General features: G+C 48.4%; 1 long non-coding RNA gene across 1 annotated transcript in view; it reads right to left on the reverse strand.

Moving 5' to 3' along the window:
• The window catches only part of LOC127686969 (uncharacterized), a 37,268-nt gene that overhangs the window by 16,797 nt on the left and 879 nt on the right, over positions 1-19,592 (reverse strand). The gene's annotated exons all lie outside the window — the stretch shown is intronic.

Raw genomic sequence — 19,592 nt, forward strand, 5'->3', positions numbered from 1 at the left:
CCCAAGGTTTTCCTACAGTGTGCACAGTGTCTCCCTGAGTTCATGCAGGGGTCCTAACCCTGACAGCTTATTGACAGCTACGGTTGTTCTGTTTCTTTAGGGGAAAGAAGAACATCATCCAGTGTGACTGATGTTCTTCTAAAAGGGCAGCATCTGGATGGACAGTCACACTGGCGTGACGCCTCCACATAAACATGAGTTCTACTGCAACAAGCCACCTGAAACCCATAGAGAGGTCGGGAAGACAACATTCCCTAAGCCTTCAAAGAAAGCATGGCCTCAGACTTCCAGATCTCTTGAGGCCTCCAGACCCCAGAGATCCTAGAGAGAGTGCACGTGTCCTTTGCTGAAGTGCCCCCATGCCTAGGAAACCAACACACACATACTCCCCCCCCCCCCCAACTCCGAGACTGTTCCAGGGAGCCTAGGTAGAAACCGCCAGATCGTGCTCCTCCCAGGGCCAAGTCAGACAGTTCCTCCCATGCCCATGGCTTCCGGTCGGGGAAGCTCGCTTCCGGTGGGGGACGCTTGCTCCCACCCCCATTCCTGAGCCATATACTGAAGCCGTTACTACCATGCTTCAGAATGTGACTGTGTTTGCTGATATAGCAATTAACTTTCCTGTTTCTGCACAGAATACCTGATAAAAGCAACTCAAGACAGGGACAGTTTGTTTCAGCACGGAGTTCGATGGCACAGTCTGTCTGTGGAGAAGTCGCTGGGGCAAGAGCGTGAGGCAGCCGCTTGGGTGGCCTCTGAAGCCAGGAGGCAGAGAGAGATGGACGCCAGTGCTTGGCTCACTGTCCCATCCTCACCTGGCCCGGGGTGCCGGTCTGTGGGATGGCGCTGCCCATAATTCCAGCAGGGCTTCACATCTCAATGAACCCAGCCTACAGACTCCCTCCCCAATACGCCTAGAGCAACGCCTCTTTAGTATTCTAGATCATGTAGTAAAAATCTGGGCTTCTTTAAAAACCTATTTAAGGGGGCGGGAGAGATGGCTCAGTGGTTAAGAGCATTGACTGTTCTTCCAAAGGTCTTGAGTTCAAATCCCAGCAACCACATGGTGACTCACAACCATCCATAATGAGATCTGACGCCCTCTTCTGGGGTGTCTGAGGACAGCTACAGTGTACTTAAATAAATAAATCTTTGGGCAGGAGCAAGCAGGGCTGAAGAGAAAGTGTCTGAAGACAGCTACAGTGTACTTACATATGATAAACAAATAAAACCCATTTATGTTCTGTGAATATGTTTTTGTTTTAATCCCAGGTTTGGGATATGGGACTGCCTCAGAGTGTCCACAGCAGCTGACCATGACTTGTCTCACGCTCTGGCAGGGGCGTGATTCTGCCACTTGAAGATAGTTTATCTATCTTCTGGAATTCTGGAAACTCTTGAGAGGATTAAAAGGGCCAGAGCCCCAAGAGACGGGGTGGTGGCGGCTGCTCTGCCTGCTGCTGGTGGTTTTTCTGCTGCTCTTGCTGTTGGCTGCATTGCTGGCTGCTACTTGGAGATAAAAACCAGCAAAGATTGGACTTGCCCCAAGGAACTCGATTGCCCTAATCACTGTAAAGTAGTCTAGAGAGACCTATGTCCCTTTTCCTCTCTAACCTTCTTTCTCACCTCCGTAGTGTTGCTGGTTGGAAGGGATTGGGGTGGTAAAAGGTGATAGATATGAGAACTCAGGAAAGTGGCCAAAAGTGAGGTATGAGAGGTATGAGATCCACTCACACTGACAACCAGTGCTAATCATTGCAGGAGGAAGATCTTTAAAGAGGTCGTGAGCTCAATCCCTAACCCATGTGACTGCGCTCTTCTGTAGAGAAGAGAGCAAGACAGGGACACACACAGAGGAAGACCCAGCGAGCAGATACCACGTGCACCAGCTGTTTAGGGAAGCTACCCATCAACCTCCCACCTCAGTGCCACTTCAGGAAGTGGCGTGAGAACCTACCGCTGTCTTTCAGACCATAGGCCACTGAGCTGTCTGACAGTAGCCCAGCAAGCCAACACCCAGCACCGCATGCAGAGTCCAGATAATTATAGGGAAGTGACTTAGAACCTGCCCGGGAACTAGGGAGGGCCTACCTGAGGATATGAAGTCTGCAGTTTGGGGAACTTGTAGGACTAGAGGGACAAGGGCCCCTTTCCATCGACAACTAGTGTAACTCTGTTACACTCTGCTTTGGGGATCCTGGTTCCCAACTTGCCCGAGACAGAGCTCACATGATGACAGATGTAAGCCCGAGTCCTTCTCCACACACAGGGTCCTTAGCAGGAAGTGGGGTAGGGTCCTGGAAGATCACTTCTGGAGTCCCCCGACTCCTTGTGAATGCTAGAGGCTGGGGAACACCTTCACTCTAAACACAGCATGGTCTAATTGAAGCCGGACTCCATAGGGGCTCCAATTGACGTACACACACACACACACACACACGCACGCACGCACACACACACACCTTGCATCTGGGTATGACCTACTCAGCAAGTGTGAACACCTTCAAACAGTGGCAAGGGCTAGGAATTCCAGGGTCCCATCCTCGGCCATGGCAGCCAATTGGGTTTGTGACCCACATGGACCCAAGAAGTCTCTTCACCTAAGGATTTCTAATAAAGATATGGAGAAGAGACTGTGAAAAAGACAGACACGTCAGATGAATTGAGACCTACTCCTGAAAGACATACATTCACACGCCTGTATACACGGGATCCCTGCCCCATACACATGCCCCCTGACTCCAGTGCTATACGTGTGCTTGTCCACAGAAGAATCCCAGAGACGCCAACCACCAGGTGCCTCTGCAGGGTGTTTTCCACTGACACAATGGAAACTAAATGAAATCTTGGCAAATTTTAAAGAAAACACAGCTAATTGCCACTGGCATTGTCCCTGGTGGAACAAGCAACTCTGGGTCTAATGACATGCATTATTGTAATCGGCCTGCCAATCACATTGAAATATTTCATTTTTGACGTAATTACAGTAGCATACCCACAACCCATCAATACCAGGATAAGGCTAGATTGATACTGTGCTTCCAAATGGGACCTGACAGATCCACTATAGCCTTTGTTTGGGAAGACAGGCGGGAGGGGCCAGGTGTCCCCCACACCTGAAGATGAGGAGAGAGGCTGTCTGGAATGTTACTCACCGGAGGCAGGGAACCGACCCCATGCGTGGGACCATAATGAGGAATTTCAATCATGCAAGTCTCAGGTTATTCTTCGGGTGCCACAAACCCAGAATGAAAACCATAACCCAGGGCCTTTGTACTCCATGGTATGGTGGGAAGGGGGCCTATTGTGAACGGGTCTTTTATGTTAATTTACCTCGTTTTACTTGTTAGCTCCTTGCTGTAGATCCATTTTATCCACACACAGTACTAGCCTCACAAGGAAACAGGCCAGAGAGAAACTGCACAATTTGGACTTTCAACTTCCCCCAGTGGTGCGTCTGGGACCCCATCCCCAACCTCTATCCCCAATCCCCTCCCTACCCCTGCCCCAGCCTCCACCCCAACTTCCAACTGTGTCTCTTTCTTTCTAGGTAGAGCTTTGATGAAAGTGTTGAACCTGAGACAAACCCACAGATTTATTTATTTATTTGAAGATTTATTTATTTATTTCATGTATATGAGTACACTGTACAGATGTTTGTGAGCCATCATGTGGTTGCTGGTTGCTGGGAATTGAACTCAGGAACTCACTCCGGCCCCACTTGCTCCAGCCCAAAGTTTTATTTATTGTTATATGTAAGCACACTGTAGCTGTTTTCAGACACAACAGAAGAGGGCGTCAGATCTCATTACACTTGTGAGCCACCATGTGGTTGCTGGGATTTGAACTTGGGACCTTCAGAAGGGCAGTCACTGCTTTTAACTCCTGAGCCATCTCACCAGCCCAATATTTATTTTTCAAATGAATGGATCAAGGACAAGGAAATGTGGGAGGACACTCACATGGCAGAGCCCAAGGCAAATAGGTGCACAGAATTCCAAACGTTGCAACTGTCTTTTCCAAGGCGGTATGTGATTAGCACAGTATATCATGGGATACACTACAGAATATCTTTTTAAAAGAACACAACAGGAAGAACAATTGGAGCTACTTTTCTGACCACAATGCAATAAAAGTGGGAGGTGCTAGCTAGATGGTGAAATACAGTCACCTGCCTTAAAGAGTCAGATGCCTTATAAGTCCTCACAGGTCACACAGAAAAACATACTGAAATGAAAAACTATTTAGGTGTGAGCAATGAAGGAACATTACATAATGAGCAACACTTCACAGGCAAAATAAGACCCTGAGGAGAAGCGGCAGTCATAAGCCTTCTAGTTGAAATAAGAAAGATTGAAACGAAACCAAACATTTATCTCTGGGGAGTGGAGAGGTGGGAGGAACAATGAGTCTAAAGTCAGAAGAGATTAATAAACAAAATCAGAGTTTAAAAAAAAAAAACAGGAAATGAACAAGCGACAATCAGTAAAATGGGAAGCCAGGGCCTCAGAAAGCAGTCACCATTTTGGAATGGATGCTTCACAGAGATTGAAGGAGGTAGGGAGGAGTCATCTCTCTCTCTCTCTCTCTCTCTCTCTCTCTCTCTCTCTCTCTCTCTCTCTGTGTGTGTGTGTGTGTGTGTGTGTGTTAAAGTATGTGCAGAGCCCAGGCCATGTTAGTTTGCCATCCTGAGGAAGAATGTTGGGCCTTTCCCACAGAGAATAGAGCCATGCAGACACCTGGGAAGAACATCCCAAACAGAAGACCCAGAAGGTGTGAGTGATCCAGCTTAGCTAGTGTTTTTGCAAATGAGACACAAAGAAGCTGGAGAGGTGGCTCAATTGTTAAGAGCAGTGGCTGCTCCTGTAGAGGATCTGGGTTCAATTCCCTGCACCCACATGGCAACTAAAACCTATCTGTAACTCCTGTTTCAGGGGATTTGGTGCCCCTCCTGGTCTTGTTGGGTACTGCGTGTAGAGAGTACACAGATGTACATGTAGGCAAGACACATAAAATACAAATACATTTATTCTAAAAAGTGAGAAATCTAGACACTAGTGAGGGGGGACCAAGGGAAGAGGGAGGAAGGGAAAACAGGGAGGGGAAAGACCTGACAGAAATGAAAGAGAAGAGCCTGGGATGTCCTTCAGCTGGCAGGGGGGATCTGCCCTGGGCTGTCCCCATCACCACACAAACTAGAACAGGGCATTTGAACACACACAGTGCTAGCACTTAGGAGGGAGAGGCAGAGGGATTGAAAATGCAAGGTCATTCTTGTCTACAGAGCAAATTCAAGGCTAGCCTTGGCCTTATGAGACCCTGTTGAGGCAGAAGGACAGAGAGAGAACTTGAGGAAACTTTCAGCAGAGTAGATTTTTGGATTAAAGAAACATTGTAGGGCTGGAGAGATGACTCAGTGGTTAAGAGCACTGACTGCTCTTCCAGAGGGCCTGAGTTCAATTCCCAGCAACCACATGGTGGTTCACAACCATCTGTAAGGGGATCCAATACCCTCTTCTGGGGTGTCCGAAGACAGCTACAGTGCACTCAATAAACATAAAATAAAGAAATAAATAAATCTTTTAAAAATTGATTATAAAAAAGAAACATTGTAACTACACTGTAGTACATTTAAACTATGGATGAAACAGGCATTTTCTACACAAACACATCATTTAGAAAGAGATACAATGCTTGGTCCTGATAGTTACAAGGACTCTAAAAGTATAGCTTGTTTCATCACCCATAGACTCAGAGGTCATAGCAAACCACAGAGGAACAGGAAAGCCAAAGGGAGCTTCCCGATCAAGTCACCGTCCAGAGCTGGCACCGGCTAACTCTGCGCCTCAGACCCAGGTTCCTCTGTTTTCTGGATCTGCCAGGCAACCTGCTTCCAGCTGCCTCCCCAGCAGGCCCTCTTCCAGGAAGCAGACTGAGGAGAGAAGAAGGCGCCCACATTCCCAGGCTGTGCCAGAGTGGCGCCCACACATCTCTGGTCTCTCTCACAGCCTGAACTTGGAGACTCAGCCACATGTAGCCTTCAGAGAAGTGAGTTAGGACAAATGTCTCATTCCAAGCATTTGTACCCACCTGAAAGTCCAGGGCTCCCTCACAGCAGAAAGGCAACCTATTTGTGTATGATTAGCACTCTGCCATGTGAGCCAAAGCCTTAGAAACAGTCACCATGCCAGATGGCTTCAAGAACAAATCCTCCCAACCAGACTCTCAAAAAAGAGTTGCAGACATAGGAGCTGAGTTCCCAGGACTCGGGGAAGCACAGACAGTTCCCAGCTCACCCTTTCAAGTTAACAAAACCTGGATATAGAATCAGCACCTGGACGGCACTTAGATACACATCCTAAATCAACTGTGCCCCTACAGTCTGCTATGAGAACCAAGCGGCTCAGAGTAGACGCTACACCCAGAAAAGAAAGGGGGTTCCGCTACGAGGTACTGAAGGTGCGCACTTCATCCAGAGTGGAGAACAGTCATGTGGTTACAGCTAGAGACAGTCTGGGAAGATGGTGTCCCCAGTCCCAAGCTTAAAACAAATCAAACTTCTTCCATTTACTTCTCTAGTAGTTATGGGCAAATCCTGCCAAAATGTCATGTAGGACAGGAAGGGTTATTTTGACTTGTGATTTAAGGGTGCATGATCTCAGTCCACCGTGGCTGGGAAGACATGGCGTTCAACAGGAGGATCTTGAAGCTACCATCCAGGGCTTGCTTTCATCTGGTTGGCCCAGGAAAGGAAGCAGAGAGGAGAAGAAGCGAGGGTGAAAGGTGGGGATGATGTGGAGGGATGGGTGGCGGTGGCGGTGGCAGTGGTGGTGGAGGTGGAGGTGGTGGTGGTGGTGCAGGTAGTAATGGGGATGGGAGAGTGGGGATGTGGGGGCTAAAGCCTTCAGATCCCATCCAGGTTCCCACTTCTTCCAGCTAGCCTCTACCTCCAAAAAAATTCCAGGAGTGGTACCTCTGGCTTGTTAATCAGAAACGAAAGAGTTGATAATATTGTGTGTGGCAGCTTACTCTAGTATCTTACTTTCCCTGTTCTTTTTATACTGGACTACACTCCCCCCTACAGCCCGCTTCGCCCCGCCCACCCCTGCCCCACCCCGCTTTGCCCCCCCACCGTCCCGCCCACTCCCTGCTCAGCCCACTCCCACCATCCCGCCCACTCCCACCGTCCCCGCCCACTCCTAACCCATCCCTGTGTTAGCTGGGCCCCTGGCAGCTAGAAAATTTCCCCAAGCCTTCCTCATATTTGGAAGCAATCAGGTGACTAAGTTCCAGTCAACTGTGTGCAGAAGCGACGCCTACAGAAAGTAGTCTTGGTGTTTCTTCAGGTGGAAGCTGTTGGCCGCCCAGCCAATGGGCTGTGAGCAGAAGTAACGCCTCGAGCAGCCTTTGCGTTTCTTCAGGCAGAAGCTGTTGGACGCAGACTTCTAGCTACAGAGCCAACGCTGCTCCTTGTGAACTCTTACACACAGAGAAATTAGCTTTCGGCCTACTTAAGCCAGTATGCTTGGAATCTCTTAGTCATCCTGGGTAGTCTGGGCTCTAAGTATTCTAATACAGTCGTTGCCAGAAGTGTCCACTGACATTGTTTTGTATGGCAAGTCATGAACAGCGCCCTCTGTGAAGGCTGGGGCAGGCTTGCTTTCTGCTTCATTAGTCAGATGTGACCCTTCATGTTGGAAGTGCTCCGTCACTGTGGCCAGCACCAAAGAAAACATAAAGGAGCAAGAGATAGATACCATTAGAAGATGTGTGTGCCGTGTTTGCAAAACACTAAACTGTTTCTAGAAGCTGTGCCCTGCTATAGAAAGGCTTGCGTTTCTATACTTAAATACTGGTGGTTAAAGTAACATCAATCAAAGCACACGAAGAAATAGGTCACAGCTCTTGTACAAATGGCCGTTTCGCAGTGGACCTGCTGCCCTTAGTGAAATGCTGATGTACTCTACTGAGATTGTGTCCTTGGGACAACTCTCTCTCTCTCTCCATTAGGAATAAATTTTGAGCCCTGCTACATATTTTGTTTGCTATTTTCATACCTATGACAGATCCCTGAGATACACAATTTAAGGAGAATTATTTATTTTAGTTGCTGGTTTTAAAGTTTGAGCCACAGCCCTTGATCCATAAACTCCAAGCCTGTATATGGTGAGGAAGAAAATGATTCCCAAAGGGGGCACATGGTAGCGAACGCAGAATGGACAGTGACAGAAAGGGGCAGGCAAGGTACAGTCCCTGGAGATGTGCTCGAAGTGACCCACGTCCTCCAACAAGGTCTGCCCTTCACAGTACTGTCCCACACGTTGACCTCATCAGCGGATTGGCTGATCCAATTGAAACATCGTCATAGATGTGCCCAGGTGTGTGCTTTCCTAATCTGATGGGTGCTTTTTAGTCCAACCAACTTGGCAGCCGTAATCCTCCATCACATATGGGCAACGGATTCTGGTGAAACCAAAGATCTAAACATAACGTTCTAATTAAGTGCTAAATCCGCAAAGCCTTCTAAGAGAAATAAATACAAGGCATGGAAGCCATGAGATGGACAGTTCCAGCCTCTCCTCTACCCCAGCCACACAGGTCCCTTAGGTGTTTCTGTACATCCCAAGCATGCCTTCCCCTCAGGCATTCTGCCCATCCTGCCTTCCCCTCTCCCCTACTCTACCTCATCTGTTTCGGTGTTAGATTTCTTCCCCTAGATTTCTGTTTCATTGTTATCTTATTAACAAGGTCCTTCCTGGCCCTTACAGAAATGCTCAGATGGTATTCAACCTCTATTATATAATATCTGTGCTGAAGCATATCCTACCTACTGGAATGTAGTAGGAGGGACTCCCTAGCTGGAAAAAGCTAACAATTTAGCTTATTTAACAATCCATCTATGCTCTAAGGCCTCTCTACTACTTGTATTTGAACAATTCCAACAATTCTCTGGAGAGAAGGGCGTGTTCTAGAAGGTTCTGTTCTTTTAATCTTTCCTCCAGCCCACTCTCCGTTCACTCGTCCATCTATGCACCCACAGGCAACCCCCCAAACCTTTCATTTACCCATCCACCATGTCCTACACCCTTCCCCATTCACCCTCCCCTTTGTTACCCAGATCCATCCAGCTGCCCATCACCCACACATCTGTAGGGAACATCTGTGTCCCAGGCCCAGTGTTAAGGCTCTGGGGCTGAGCATGTCTTGGTTGGCTTTTCAAGGAAGTTAGTCTTGTGAGTGTAAAACAAATAACACACCGTGACAAGAGCTATCATGGAGTTCCTTTCAAATTTCTGTGGAAGAGAGGACGTGATAACACCAGAGAGAGAGAGAGAGAGAGAGAGAGAGAGAGAGAGAGAGAGAGAGAGAGAGAGAGTCAGAGTTCAGTCCCAACAGGGTTGGCATTTAAGCTAGAGGTTGGCAAATGTCTGAGATGCCGTACAAACAGGAGTGGAAAGGTATCAGGGTCAGAGGAACTAGGAAACTGAATACGGATATGTCCACACACAGCATGTTCAGAACGTGGAATGGTGGAGTTGGGGGTTTGGGGGACTAGGGGTACATGATTCGGGGAAGAGAAGGATTCAGACAGAGGTCCAGGCAGGGAAATAGATGAATCTGAATGACTGCAGATCCTACAACGTTGAGGTTTTGGTGAACAGTCATTCTCTAGAAATTTCCGTACAAAATATGCAAAGAATCCCCATGATGTTCTTACATTAATCTGTGCTGCAGGCCTGGGCTTAGATGCAGCTTTGCAGAATATATTTTTTAAAGTTTCATTACGCCACTGTACATCAAAATAGGCCAATATAAATTATAATACGGTCATGCCAGTAGGGCTTGCAAACACAATATTTTAAGTTTATTTTGCATTCCAAGACCCATAAAAATTATTCCGAATGGCTGTTTGCTTTTTGAAGCCAAATGAAAAGGTATTTGCAATTTGATTATTAACAAATCAAATCACTGATAGGATATTGGATTCGGTACATCTCGGACTGACTGAGAGCGAAAAATCCTCAGTGGTCCATTACATAGCATAGCTGCTTTATTGCTTCCATGTGTCATTAAGAATAAGCCCACAGCCAGCTCCAATTTTATTTTGATTTATTTTAACCTTTTCCTTGCTCTGAGGATTTCTCTCTTTCCCCAGCACTGGAGTTTTCTCTCAGTGATTTGTTATAGATAGACTCTGTTGAGTAGTTCACTAGATAGCTAGAACAGTGGGTAGGTGGCTCAGTGGAAGGATAGGTGGATGGGCAGGTGGTTGGATGGAGAGGTGGATGGATAGATGGATGGTGGATGGATGGAGGAATGGATGATGGTTAAATGAGTAGATGGATGATGAATAGATGGGTGGACAAATGATGGAAGGATGAATAAATGGATGGATGAATGGATAGATGGACAGATGGATTGATAATGGATGAATGGATGATAGGTAGATGAATAGATGGATGGATGAATGGATGATGGATGAGTGGGTGGATGGATGAATGGATAGATGATGGATGGGTGGATGGATGAATGGATGGGTGGATTGGTGGGTGGATGGGTGAGGGAATGGATGGAGAGTAGATGGATGAATGGATGGTGGGTGGATGCATGATGGATGGATAGATGGATGGATGGATGGATGGGTAGATGGGTGGGTGGATGGTGGATGATTGATGGATAGATAGATGAATATGGATGGATAGATAGATGAATGTGGATGGATGGATGGATGGATGGGTTGAAGGATGTTGGATGAGTGGGTGGGTAGATGAATGGTTGGATAGAAGGATTGATAGATGATATGGATGGATGGATGGATGGATGGATGGATGGATGAGTAGATGAATGGGTGGGTAGATGGATAGTGAATGAATGAATGAATGAATGGATGGGTGACTCCACTGCAGACTCGGGGAGTGGGGTGGGGAGTGCTACATCTGCTGCCTCTGTCTCTCAGAGGTTTTTCCGGGTTCCTTCAAGTCCGGACCCCAATTTTTCAGGAAGCCTCAGAAGACTTAAACTCTGTGAGTGCAGAAACATGTGGCTCTAGAACCCAGGGGGAAATGGTCCTATTTGGAGCATATTCCATTCTGCCTTCCACTGGGGAGCCCTAGCTGGCTCCTTCCACCCAATGGAGAAGACTTGGGCTCGAAAGAATCACACCTGTCCCGTTTGAGGCCATCTCTGGAGGCCACAGGTAGATGCCCCCTTAGACATCCTTCTGAATGAGTGCTTTGGAGTTGACAATGTGACTCATATAGGACTGATGTTAAGTTATCAAGTGGCTTTAGGTCACACTGTGGCTGGCACGCTCAACCTGCCTCATGGACTATATATAGCTCAGGACAGCTATGAACATTGTCCAACAGGAAATTGTCATTTCCTTAAAACATTATAAGATTCTTTTGTGAGCATGTACATGTGCGTGTGCATGTGCGTGTGCGTGTGCGTGTGCGTGTGTGTGTGTGTGTGTGTGTGTGTGTATGTGTGTGTACAACTCAATTGTGCATGAACTTGGAGATGACAACATGTTGTAGTGTCAAAAGATCAGATGCTACTGAGGCGAGCAGAAAGCTCCCCCAATGTCTTTCACTGTGCTGAGTCAGGAAATGACCCAGACAGAATATGTTCCCAGGTGACTAAGATACAGAACATGCCTGTCGACCTGTGTCAGAGGCAGGGATGGCACAGAGCCATCCATGGTCTAGGGAGTGACCACCAGAAAAAGATAGTTTAGGAGAGACATCAGCATAAAAAGAGAGCACAACATGGGAAAGCACACAAGACAAGGGGATATTATTTGAGGCTCAGATCCAGTCATATCTGAAACCAGCAATCCCTGGACTTTTACTTTTGTTATTGTTGTTGTTGTTGTTGGTTTTTTTTTTTTTTTTTTTTTTTTTTAACGAATGCCCTCCAGACTTGTGCAGAGGCCAGTCTGATGCAGAGGAATTTTCTTTCTTTCTTTCTTTCTTTCTTTCTTTCTTTCTTTCTTTCTTTCTTTCTTTCCTTTTCTTTTCTTTCTCTTTCTTTCTTTCTTCCTTCCTTTTAAGATTTATTTGATTATTATATTTATTATTATAAGTACACTGTAGCTGTCTTCAGACACTCCAGAAGAGGGAGTCAGATCTCATTATGGATGGTTGTGAGCCACCATGTGGTTTCTGGGATTTGAACTCAGGACCTTCGGAAGAGCAGTCAGTGCTCTTAACCACTAAGCCATCTCTCCAGACCTGTTGTTCTTTTTTGATTGTTTGTTTCATTTATTTTTGTATTGGATATCTTCTTTATTTACATTTCAAATGTTTTACCCTTTCCAGGTCTCCCCTTTGGAAACCCCCTATCCCATGCCCCTCCCCCTGCCTCTATGAGGGTGCCCATCCAACCACCCACCCACTCCCATTCTCCTACATTGGGGCATCGAACACCTTCAGGGCCAAGGGCCTCTCCTCCCACTAATGTCCAACAAGGCCATCCTCTGCCACATATGTGGTCAGCGCCATGGTCCCTCCATGTGTACTCTTTGGTTGGAGGTCCAGTCCCCAGGAGCTCTGAGGGGTCTGGCCTGTTGACACTGTTGCTCCCTCCATGGGGCTGCAACCCCCTCAGCTCCTTCAGTCCCTTCTCCAACTCCTCCATCGGGGACCCTGCGCTCAGTCCAGTGGTTGGCTTCAAGCATCTGCCTCTGTATTTGTCAGGCTCTGGCAGAGCCTCTCAGGAGACAGCCATATCAGGCTTCCAGCAGCAAGCACTTCCGGCATCCACCATAACGTCTGGGTTTGGTGGCTGTATATGGGATGGATCCCCAGGTGGGGGAGTCTTTGGATGGCCTTTCCTACTCCACATTTTGTCTCAATATTTCCTCTTGTATTTTTGTTCCCCCTTCTAAGAAGCACTGAAGCATCCACATTTTGGTCTTCCTTCTTCTTAGGCTTCATATGATCTGTGAATTGAATCTTGGGTATTCCAAACTTTTGGGCTAATATCCACTAATATCAGTGAGTACATACCACGTGTGTTCTTTTGTGACTGAGTTACCTCACTCAGGATGATATTTTCAAGTTCCATCCATTTCCCTGAAAATTTCATGAAGTCATTTTTTTTAATAGCTGAGAACTATTCCATTGTGTAAATGCACCACATTTTCTGTATCTATTCCTCTGTTAAGGGACATCTGGGTTCTTTCCAGCTTCTGGCTATTATAAATATGGCTGCTATGAACATAGTGGAGCATGTGTCCTTATTACATGCTGGGGAATACTCTAGGTATATGCCCAAGAGTGGTATAGCTGGGTCCTCTGGTAGTACTATGTCCAATTTTCTAAGGAACCGCCAGACTGATTTCCAGAGAGGTTATACCAGCTTGCAATCCTACCAGCAAGGGAGGAGTGTTCCTCTTTCTCCACACCCTCACCAGCATCTGCTGCCACCTGAGTTTTTGATCTTAGCCATTCTGACTCCTCCCTGGACTTTTATGGTCAGCTATTGCTACATCTCATACAGGCTCCAAAATTCATGATTTAAAACAGTAATGTGCGGGCAGGGAGATGGCTAAGTGGTTAAAGTCCTCGCTTCATGGAGGTGAGGGATGCAGCTCAGGTGCTGGGTGGGTGTGGTAGCCTGCTGTGGTTCCAGCCCTCGCAAGTGGAGAGCTGTGAAAGCCTGGAGCAAAACAGTAAATTAGATAAAGCTGATCGATCGATCGATCAATGAGCTCGGGGATCAGTGAGTTGCCTTGTGTCAGTGAATAAGTTAGACAGTGATGGAGAAAGACTGTGTATGCCAACCTTGGGCTTGCTTCCACATGCACTGGAACACACCTGCACACGTGAACACATACATAATAAAAGGCAGGAATGGTTGTCTTTATGATCCTAAGGGGTGATCAGCCAGGAGAGGTCACTTTTTCTCCTAGCAATGAGGCTTTCACATGGAGCCTCCTAGACCTTTGTGTCCCACTGTCAGCTGAGTGGGTTTGCAAGACGCCGTCTGCACACACTTGTCTGCCAGTGGGGTCAGTCTCGCTGGACTGGACGGGGCCTACTGAGGCATCCCTCTCCATACATGCTCCAGGGAACTCGGAGGTCTCCAAATAGCTGGACTTCCTACATTGTGTGTCACTTTACAAAGGAACATGGAAGCTTCACTGCTCTGGCCTGGCCCGGAGGACAGCAGCATCTAGGGGCCCCAGTGAGTCAGTTTCTCAAATCTGTGAACATCAGAGGTGTGAGTCATTGGGCAGCCTCTGTGGAGGCCAAGGTGACCCACTAAGTATATGCCTCATGATGTCCTCAGTCACTGGCAGCCCAAGATAAGTGCAGGTCAGCCTACCTCAGGGCACCGCCAGCTCCGCCCTTACACCCTCCACCCTACCTGCCAAGCCAACTTCCAACACCCTTTTCAGTGTACTCACTGAACGTCCCTCTCTCCTGGCCAGAGGCCATCCCCTCCTGAACTCTGCAGCTCTGGCGGAAACTACAGAACTGGGGAGACCCCCCCCCCAAGCCATTACAGACACTCAACACTTAAACAACTTGGGAAACTGGGGGCCCAGCAAGGCAACACCCAGATCTCTAGTGAGTCACTGAATGAACTTTAGGAAAGCACTAGACCGGCCGGCCATCGTCATCTCTCATCCGATGGGTATGGTGGATGCTCTCTGCGCCGACCCCAAACTCACAGGCCCCTCTGCATCCCTGGCCGTTGTGCCCAGGGTGTGTGCAGGACCCTTGCAGCCAATGCTAATTCTACACTGGGGATTTTCCAGGCCTGTTGTGCTCTAAGCCAGTGTCTAGTCTCTGGGAGTCATCCCTCAGCCTGGTAAGATATTATGGACAGGAAGGACAAAAAAAAAAAAAAAAAGCCATGGGAGCTGGGCCTAGAGGCCCGCACCTTTAATCTCAGGACTCCGGAGGCAGAGGCAGGCAGATCTTTGTGAGTTTGAGGCCAGCCTGGTCTACAGAGTGAGTCCTGGGACAGTCAGAGCTACATAGTGAGACCCTGTCTCAAAAATAAATAAATAAATAAATAAATACATAAATACATAAATAAATATTAGAAAGAGAGAGAGGGGAAAAAACACTATAGAAGGGACTTAAAAGCAACCTGAGGACCTGGTTGTGAGCAGACTTGGGTTCCGCCATTCTGTCCCATGAGAACGGACGGAATGAAGACATCTCCAGCAAAGTGGGTGGCTTTGGGCTAAGATGCAGGCAGAGGGCTTGGAGGACAAGTGGAACTGAGCATCAGTATTTAGATGCCAGGGTACTGACAGTGTGGGGGAGGAGAATACAGGGACTGCTCAAAACAGCTGCCACCCTCCCTCCCCGCCCTCCTGCCCTTGGCCACTCCCACAGTGCTCCCCAACCTCACAGGGTGAGCAGCCCCACCAAAAGTCACCCATCATAGCCCATGGTTAAGGAGAGATCCGGCTTCCCAGACTCCCTCCCTCAGCCCCACCCCCAGATATTAGCCCCAAGCGGGGAAGGAGACATGACTAATTGTGCCCACAGTTGCCTCCTGGTGTGGACAATTAGCCACCTGCATCTAATTCTAAGGGACCCAGAGGCTAATTGCATCTGCCAGACCTAACGGGTGTGTGAGTGTGTGAGTGTGTGTGTGTGCACATACACACGTGCATCCTCACCAGTGGGCCCCAAAGCTGCTAAAGTGTGCGGGTGTTATTGCATTTAGCATCTGCTAAGAGCCTGCTGGCTCCTGAGCATAAAGGGACCGGGGCGCGACATTGTCTTTTCCAGAGGAAGAGGGACAAAGAGGCATTCATTCAGTATGGAAAGAGCAGAGCCCAGCTTCCTTCGGACTTGCTAAGGAGCTGGCGTAAGCGGTGGGGGTGTTCACTTCCGGTTCTGGGCAGCTACTGTCTTCATAGCCACCTGCTCGGACTTCCGGACTCTCCTCTACTCCATCCTCTTCCCTCCCCCACCTCCCACTCCCACCATGCACCTCCCACCCCCAGCTCAGACGTGGGCACACAGAAGGTGCCTGGATGCCCATGTATGTAGGTAGAAGAAGGAAGAAGGAAGGAAGGAAGGAAGGAAGGAAGGAAGGAAGGAAGGAAGGAAGGAAGGAAGGAAGATACCCCTTCCTCCTCAAGGGCATCGGTCGGTGCCTTCTGCTTCATGAGGTAGGATACTCTGGTGCACCTTAGCCCTCACATCCTGGCCCAGCCCCAAGGAACTCCCCAAGGAGCTGGCATCTATACTAGGCCTGAATCTTCTCTGCTTCCACCTCTTTGACCTGAGCCCATCATAGACTTTGGCTTCCATTTCTCTTCCACAACAGTCGCCTTTCTGTGGCTGCCGGGGATGATGACACCATCTCGAGTCTTCCACGGGGACCCCCATTTTTCTGTCTATGCTGCTGCCTGTCAAACGGATATGGCTAGTGACCCCTCAGGGTCAGGAATCCTACCTCCTGTCACGTCTGACTCTCTACCGGATGCCACTGTCCTTCCCTACAGAGACCCGGGCCTAATGTGGCTCACTGGTCTGCAGAGGAGTCCTCCCTAACAGGAGGGAAGTGGTTGGTTGGTGAGGTCGAGTGGGCGGGCATCTGCTTTGCCACACTCTGGTATCACAGTGATCTCCTGCTGTAGCTTGCCCTTCATCCTCCCCCCAACCCCCAACCCCTGAGAATGAAGTCATTCTGGTCTGTCCATTCACTCAGCCCCCCCACCCCCACCCCCGCTGCCGCCATCCCCCCACCGTCCCATCAGCTCTGGAGGTGGATGAAGGAAAAGAGAGGGTTGGGTGATTGTAGGATAGGGGTTTCTATGGCCATGTAAGAGGGACATCCGGTCATTTTCCCCACATTCCATTGGCCAGAATGCAGTCGTATGGCCTCTTTTAACCACAAAGGAGCCTGGGATTTGTAGTTCACACATGTGCCGGGCTGTGTGTAATTTGTTTGGTGAACGATGAACTAGCACTTGCCACTCCATGCCCTAACAAACGAATGATTAGGTATCTCCTCTGTGCTGCTGTCTGGATGTGATGTGTCTCCAGGGCTCACACCGTGGAAGCTTGGTCCCCCCCTGTGGCGATATGAGGCATTCGATTTAACCATTGGAGCCTAGTGAGATCCTTATGTCATAGGAGCGCTGCCTTGCAAGGGAATAAGGATCCTCTCAAGAGACACGAGACACTGGGCTTGCTCCGGAAAGAAGCCTGAGTTTGATCCCTGATTTACTCTCTGGCTTCCTGTTTCGAGACGGGATCACTTCCTCATGGAGACACCGCTGCTCAGATGTACATGAGCTCAGATAACACAACCTTACCAGATACACATGGACATGCCTTTGCACACCAAGAGCTTTCCTTGGTCTTCTCAGTTTTCATTTGTGTTTCTTTGACGAAATACTTGACAGAAGCAAGTTAATGAGGAAAAAGGTCTGTTCTGGCTCACAGTCTGTGGGTGCACAGTCCAGCCTGTGTTCTGCTCACAGTCTGTAGATGCACAGTCCAACACAGCAGGAAGCCGTGGTGATACGCACTTGCACCAGCTGGTTACATTGTGTCCACCCTCAGGCTAGCGGTGTTCAGTTTGCTTTATCCTTTTTATGTAGCCTAGGACTGGAGCTCAGGGGCTCATCTTGCCCTGTCTTTCCTTCTTAGTTACACCTCCTTGGAAATGCCCTCACGGGCACAGACATAGTTGTATTCCATGGTGACTCCGAATCCTGTAAAGCTAGATGCAGAGGAACCATCGCAGGCCCCATGGGGCCAGGGGGTGGTGGTGGGGGGGAGCCGCAGAATATCTATCCCTTTGACTTCCTTGGGATTTTTGTCCCAAAGGAATATCTATCCCTTTGACTTCCTTGGGATTTTTGTCCCAGTTGTGGGACTTGATGTAGCTCATGGGACATTCAGTAGTGATTCTGGCTAGTGGGTGGGATTTCTCTCTGCTGGTTAAAGAACTGAAAGAAAATATCTCTGTGCAAAGTCCAAGTGTGTATTGACACATGTGCTGCCCCCTTGAGAGACAGAATGGGGGGACACTGATGACTCTGGTGGGGTGTCCTTGGTTTTTACTGGGTTTGAATACCCACCCTGGAGATTTTCTTACTCCCTCGACTGGTCAGAAGAGTGTCCATGGCTTCCTTCTAGTGTGAGGATTGGGGCCCCTGTTTCTGTCCACAGGCACAGAAATAGCTGCTGGTCGGTGGGGGTGGGGGTGGGGGATGGGGTCTGTCACCAATCAGGGTGGAGCTCTGCTTCTCTTTGTGGTGGTATAATAATGAGGAAGAATGCTTAATGCAGAAAGAGGAAGTTGAGGCAGAGAAGGACAACAGAGATTCATCTTCTCTCTCCCCTGTCCCCAGTCCCCAGCCTCTGTAGGCACAGCTGAGGCAAGCGTGGAAAGCTCCAGAGAGCTCCAGAGCTCTGGGGTTTACCGGCATCACCGCCCAAACCGTCTCACAAAGAGCTTCTGGCCAGCGGTTGCTTCCTCTTTATCCTGGAAACACTCAAAACAAAACCACATCCCACCAAGGCTTGCAAGGTCTCATGGTCACGGAAAAGGCAGCTGTGCATCCAAGTGGGTTGGCTGCTGCTCTCCTGTCCCCAGGGGTCACACACCGCCAGCCAGAACTCCAGGCAACATCTCCCAAACTTGTTTGGCCATGGTGTGTTATTTAAATGATACTGTTTTGGAGGCTCACAGGGTGTCATTTAAATGGAAGGAGCGGATTTAAAAAAAAAAAAGTCTTACAGTAGAATTAATTGCTGTGAGAAGTGATCAAAATTTGATCCATATGCTTAATAAAAAAGTAAACATTGAATAATTGCACCAATAAATGTTAAATCTACAAGATGAAAAGCCTGACAAAGATAGGCAATTGTCAACCAGAGAACACAGAGCTTGGCTGAGGGCAGGAGAAATGCACGGCCTGTTACCTACCGGCTGTCATGGCTTCCTATAGAAGGTGATCCATCATGCGACTTCCTACTACAGACATCAGGTTCAGGAGACCCTTTCCCAAAGAGACAATAACTTTTGAGAAGAGAAGCTCCAAGCTGTGGACTCCCCTCTCCCTGCCACTGTCATAAGCCCCAAAGGCAGGTTCTACAACCAGGGATATTTTATGACAAGAGTAATGGTTTATATATGTCCTGCTCAGGGAGTGGCACTATTACAGGGTGTGACCTTGTTGGAGTAGGTATGTCACTGTGGGTGTGGGTTTTAAGACCCTCATCCTAGCTGATCCAGTAATCTTCTAGCAGCCTTCAGATGAAGATGTAGAACTCTCAGCTCCTTCTGCACCATGCCTGCCTGGATGCTGCCCTGTTCTCCAGCCTTGATGATAATGGACTGAACCTCTGAACCTGTAAGCCAGTCCCAATGAAATGTTGTCCTTATAAGAGTTGCCTTGGTCATGGTGTCTGTTCACAGCAGTAAAACCCTAACTAAGACAACAACAACAACAAAAAACCCATTAAAGAGATCAAAGTATGCTGACATGGCCCAGCCGGTAAAAAGCCTGCCTTGCAAGACTTAGGAGCATGAAGACCCGAGTTCGAAAGCCGGCACCCATGTAAAAAACAGGGCATGGGGTGCGCCAGTACTGCCAGGGG

This window comes from Apodemus sylvaticus, chromosome 6 (genome assembly GCF_947179515.1).
Source record: "Apodemus sylvaticus chromosome 6, mApoSyl1.1, whole genome shotgun sequence".
Taxonomy (NCBI): domain Eukaryota; kingdom Metazoa; phylum Chordata; class Mammalia; order Rodentia; family Muridae; genus Apodemus; species Apodemus sylvaticus.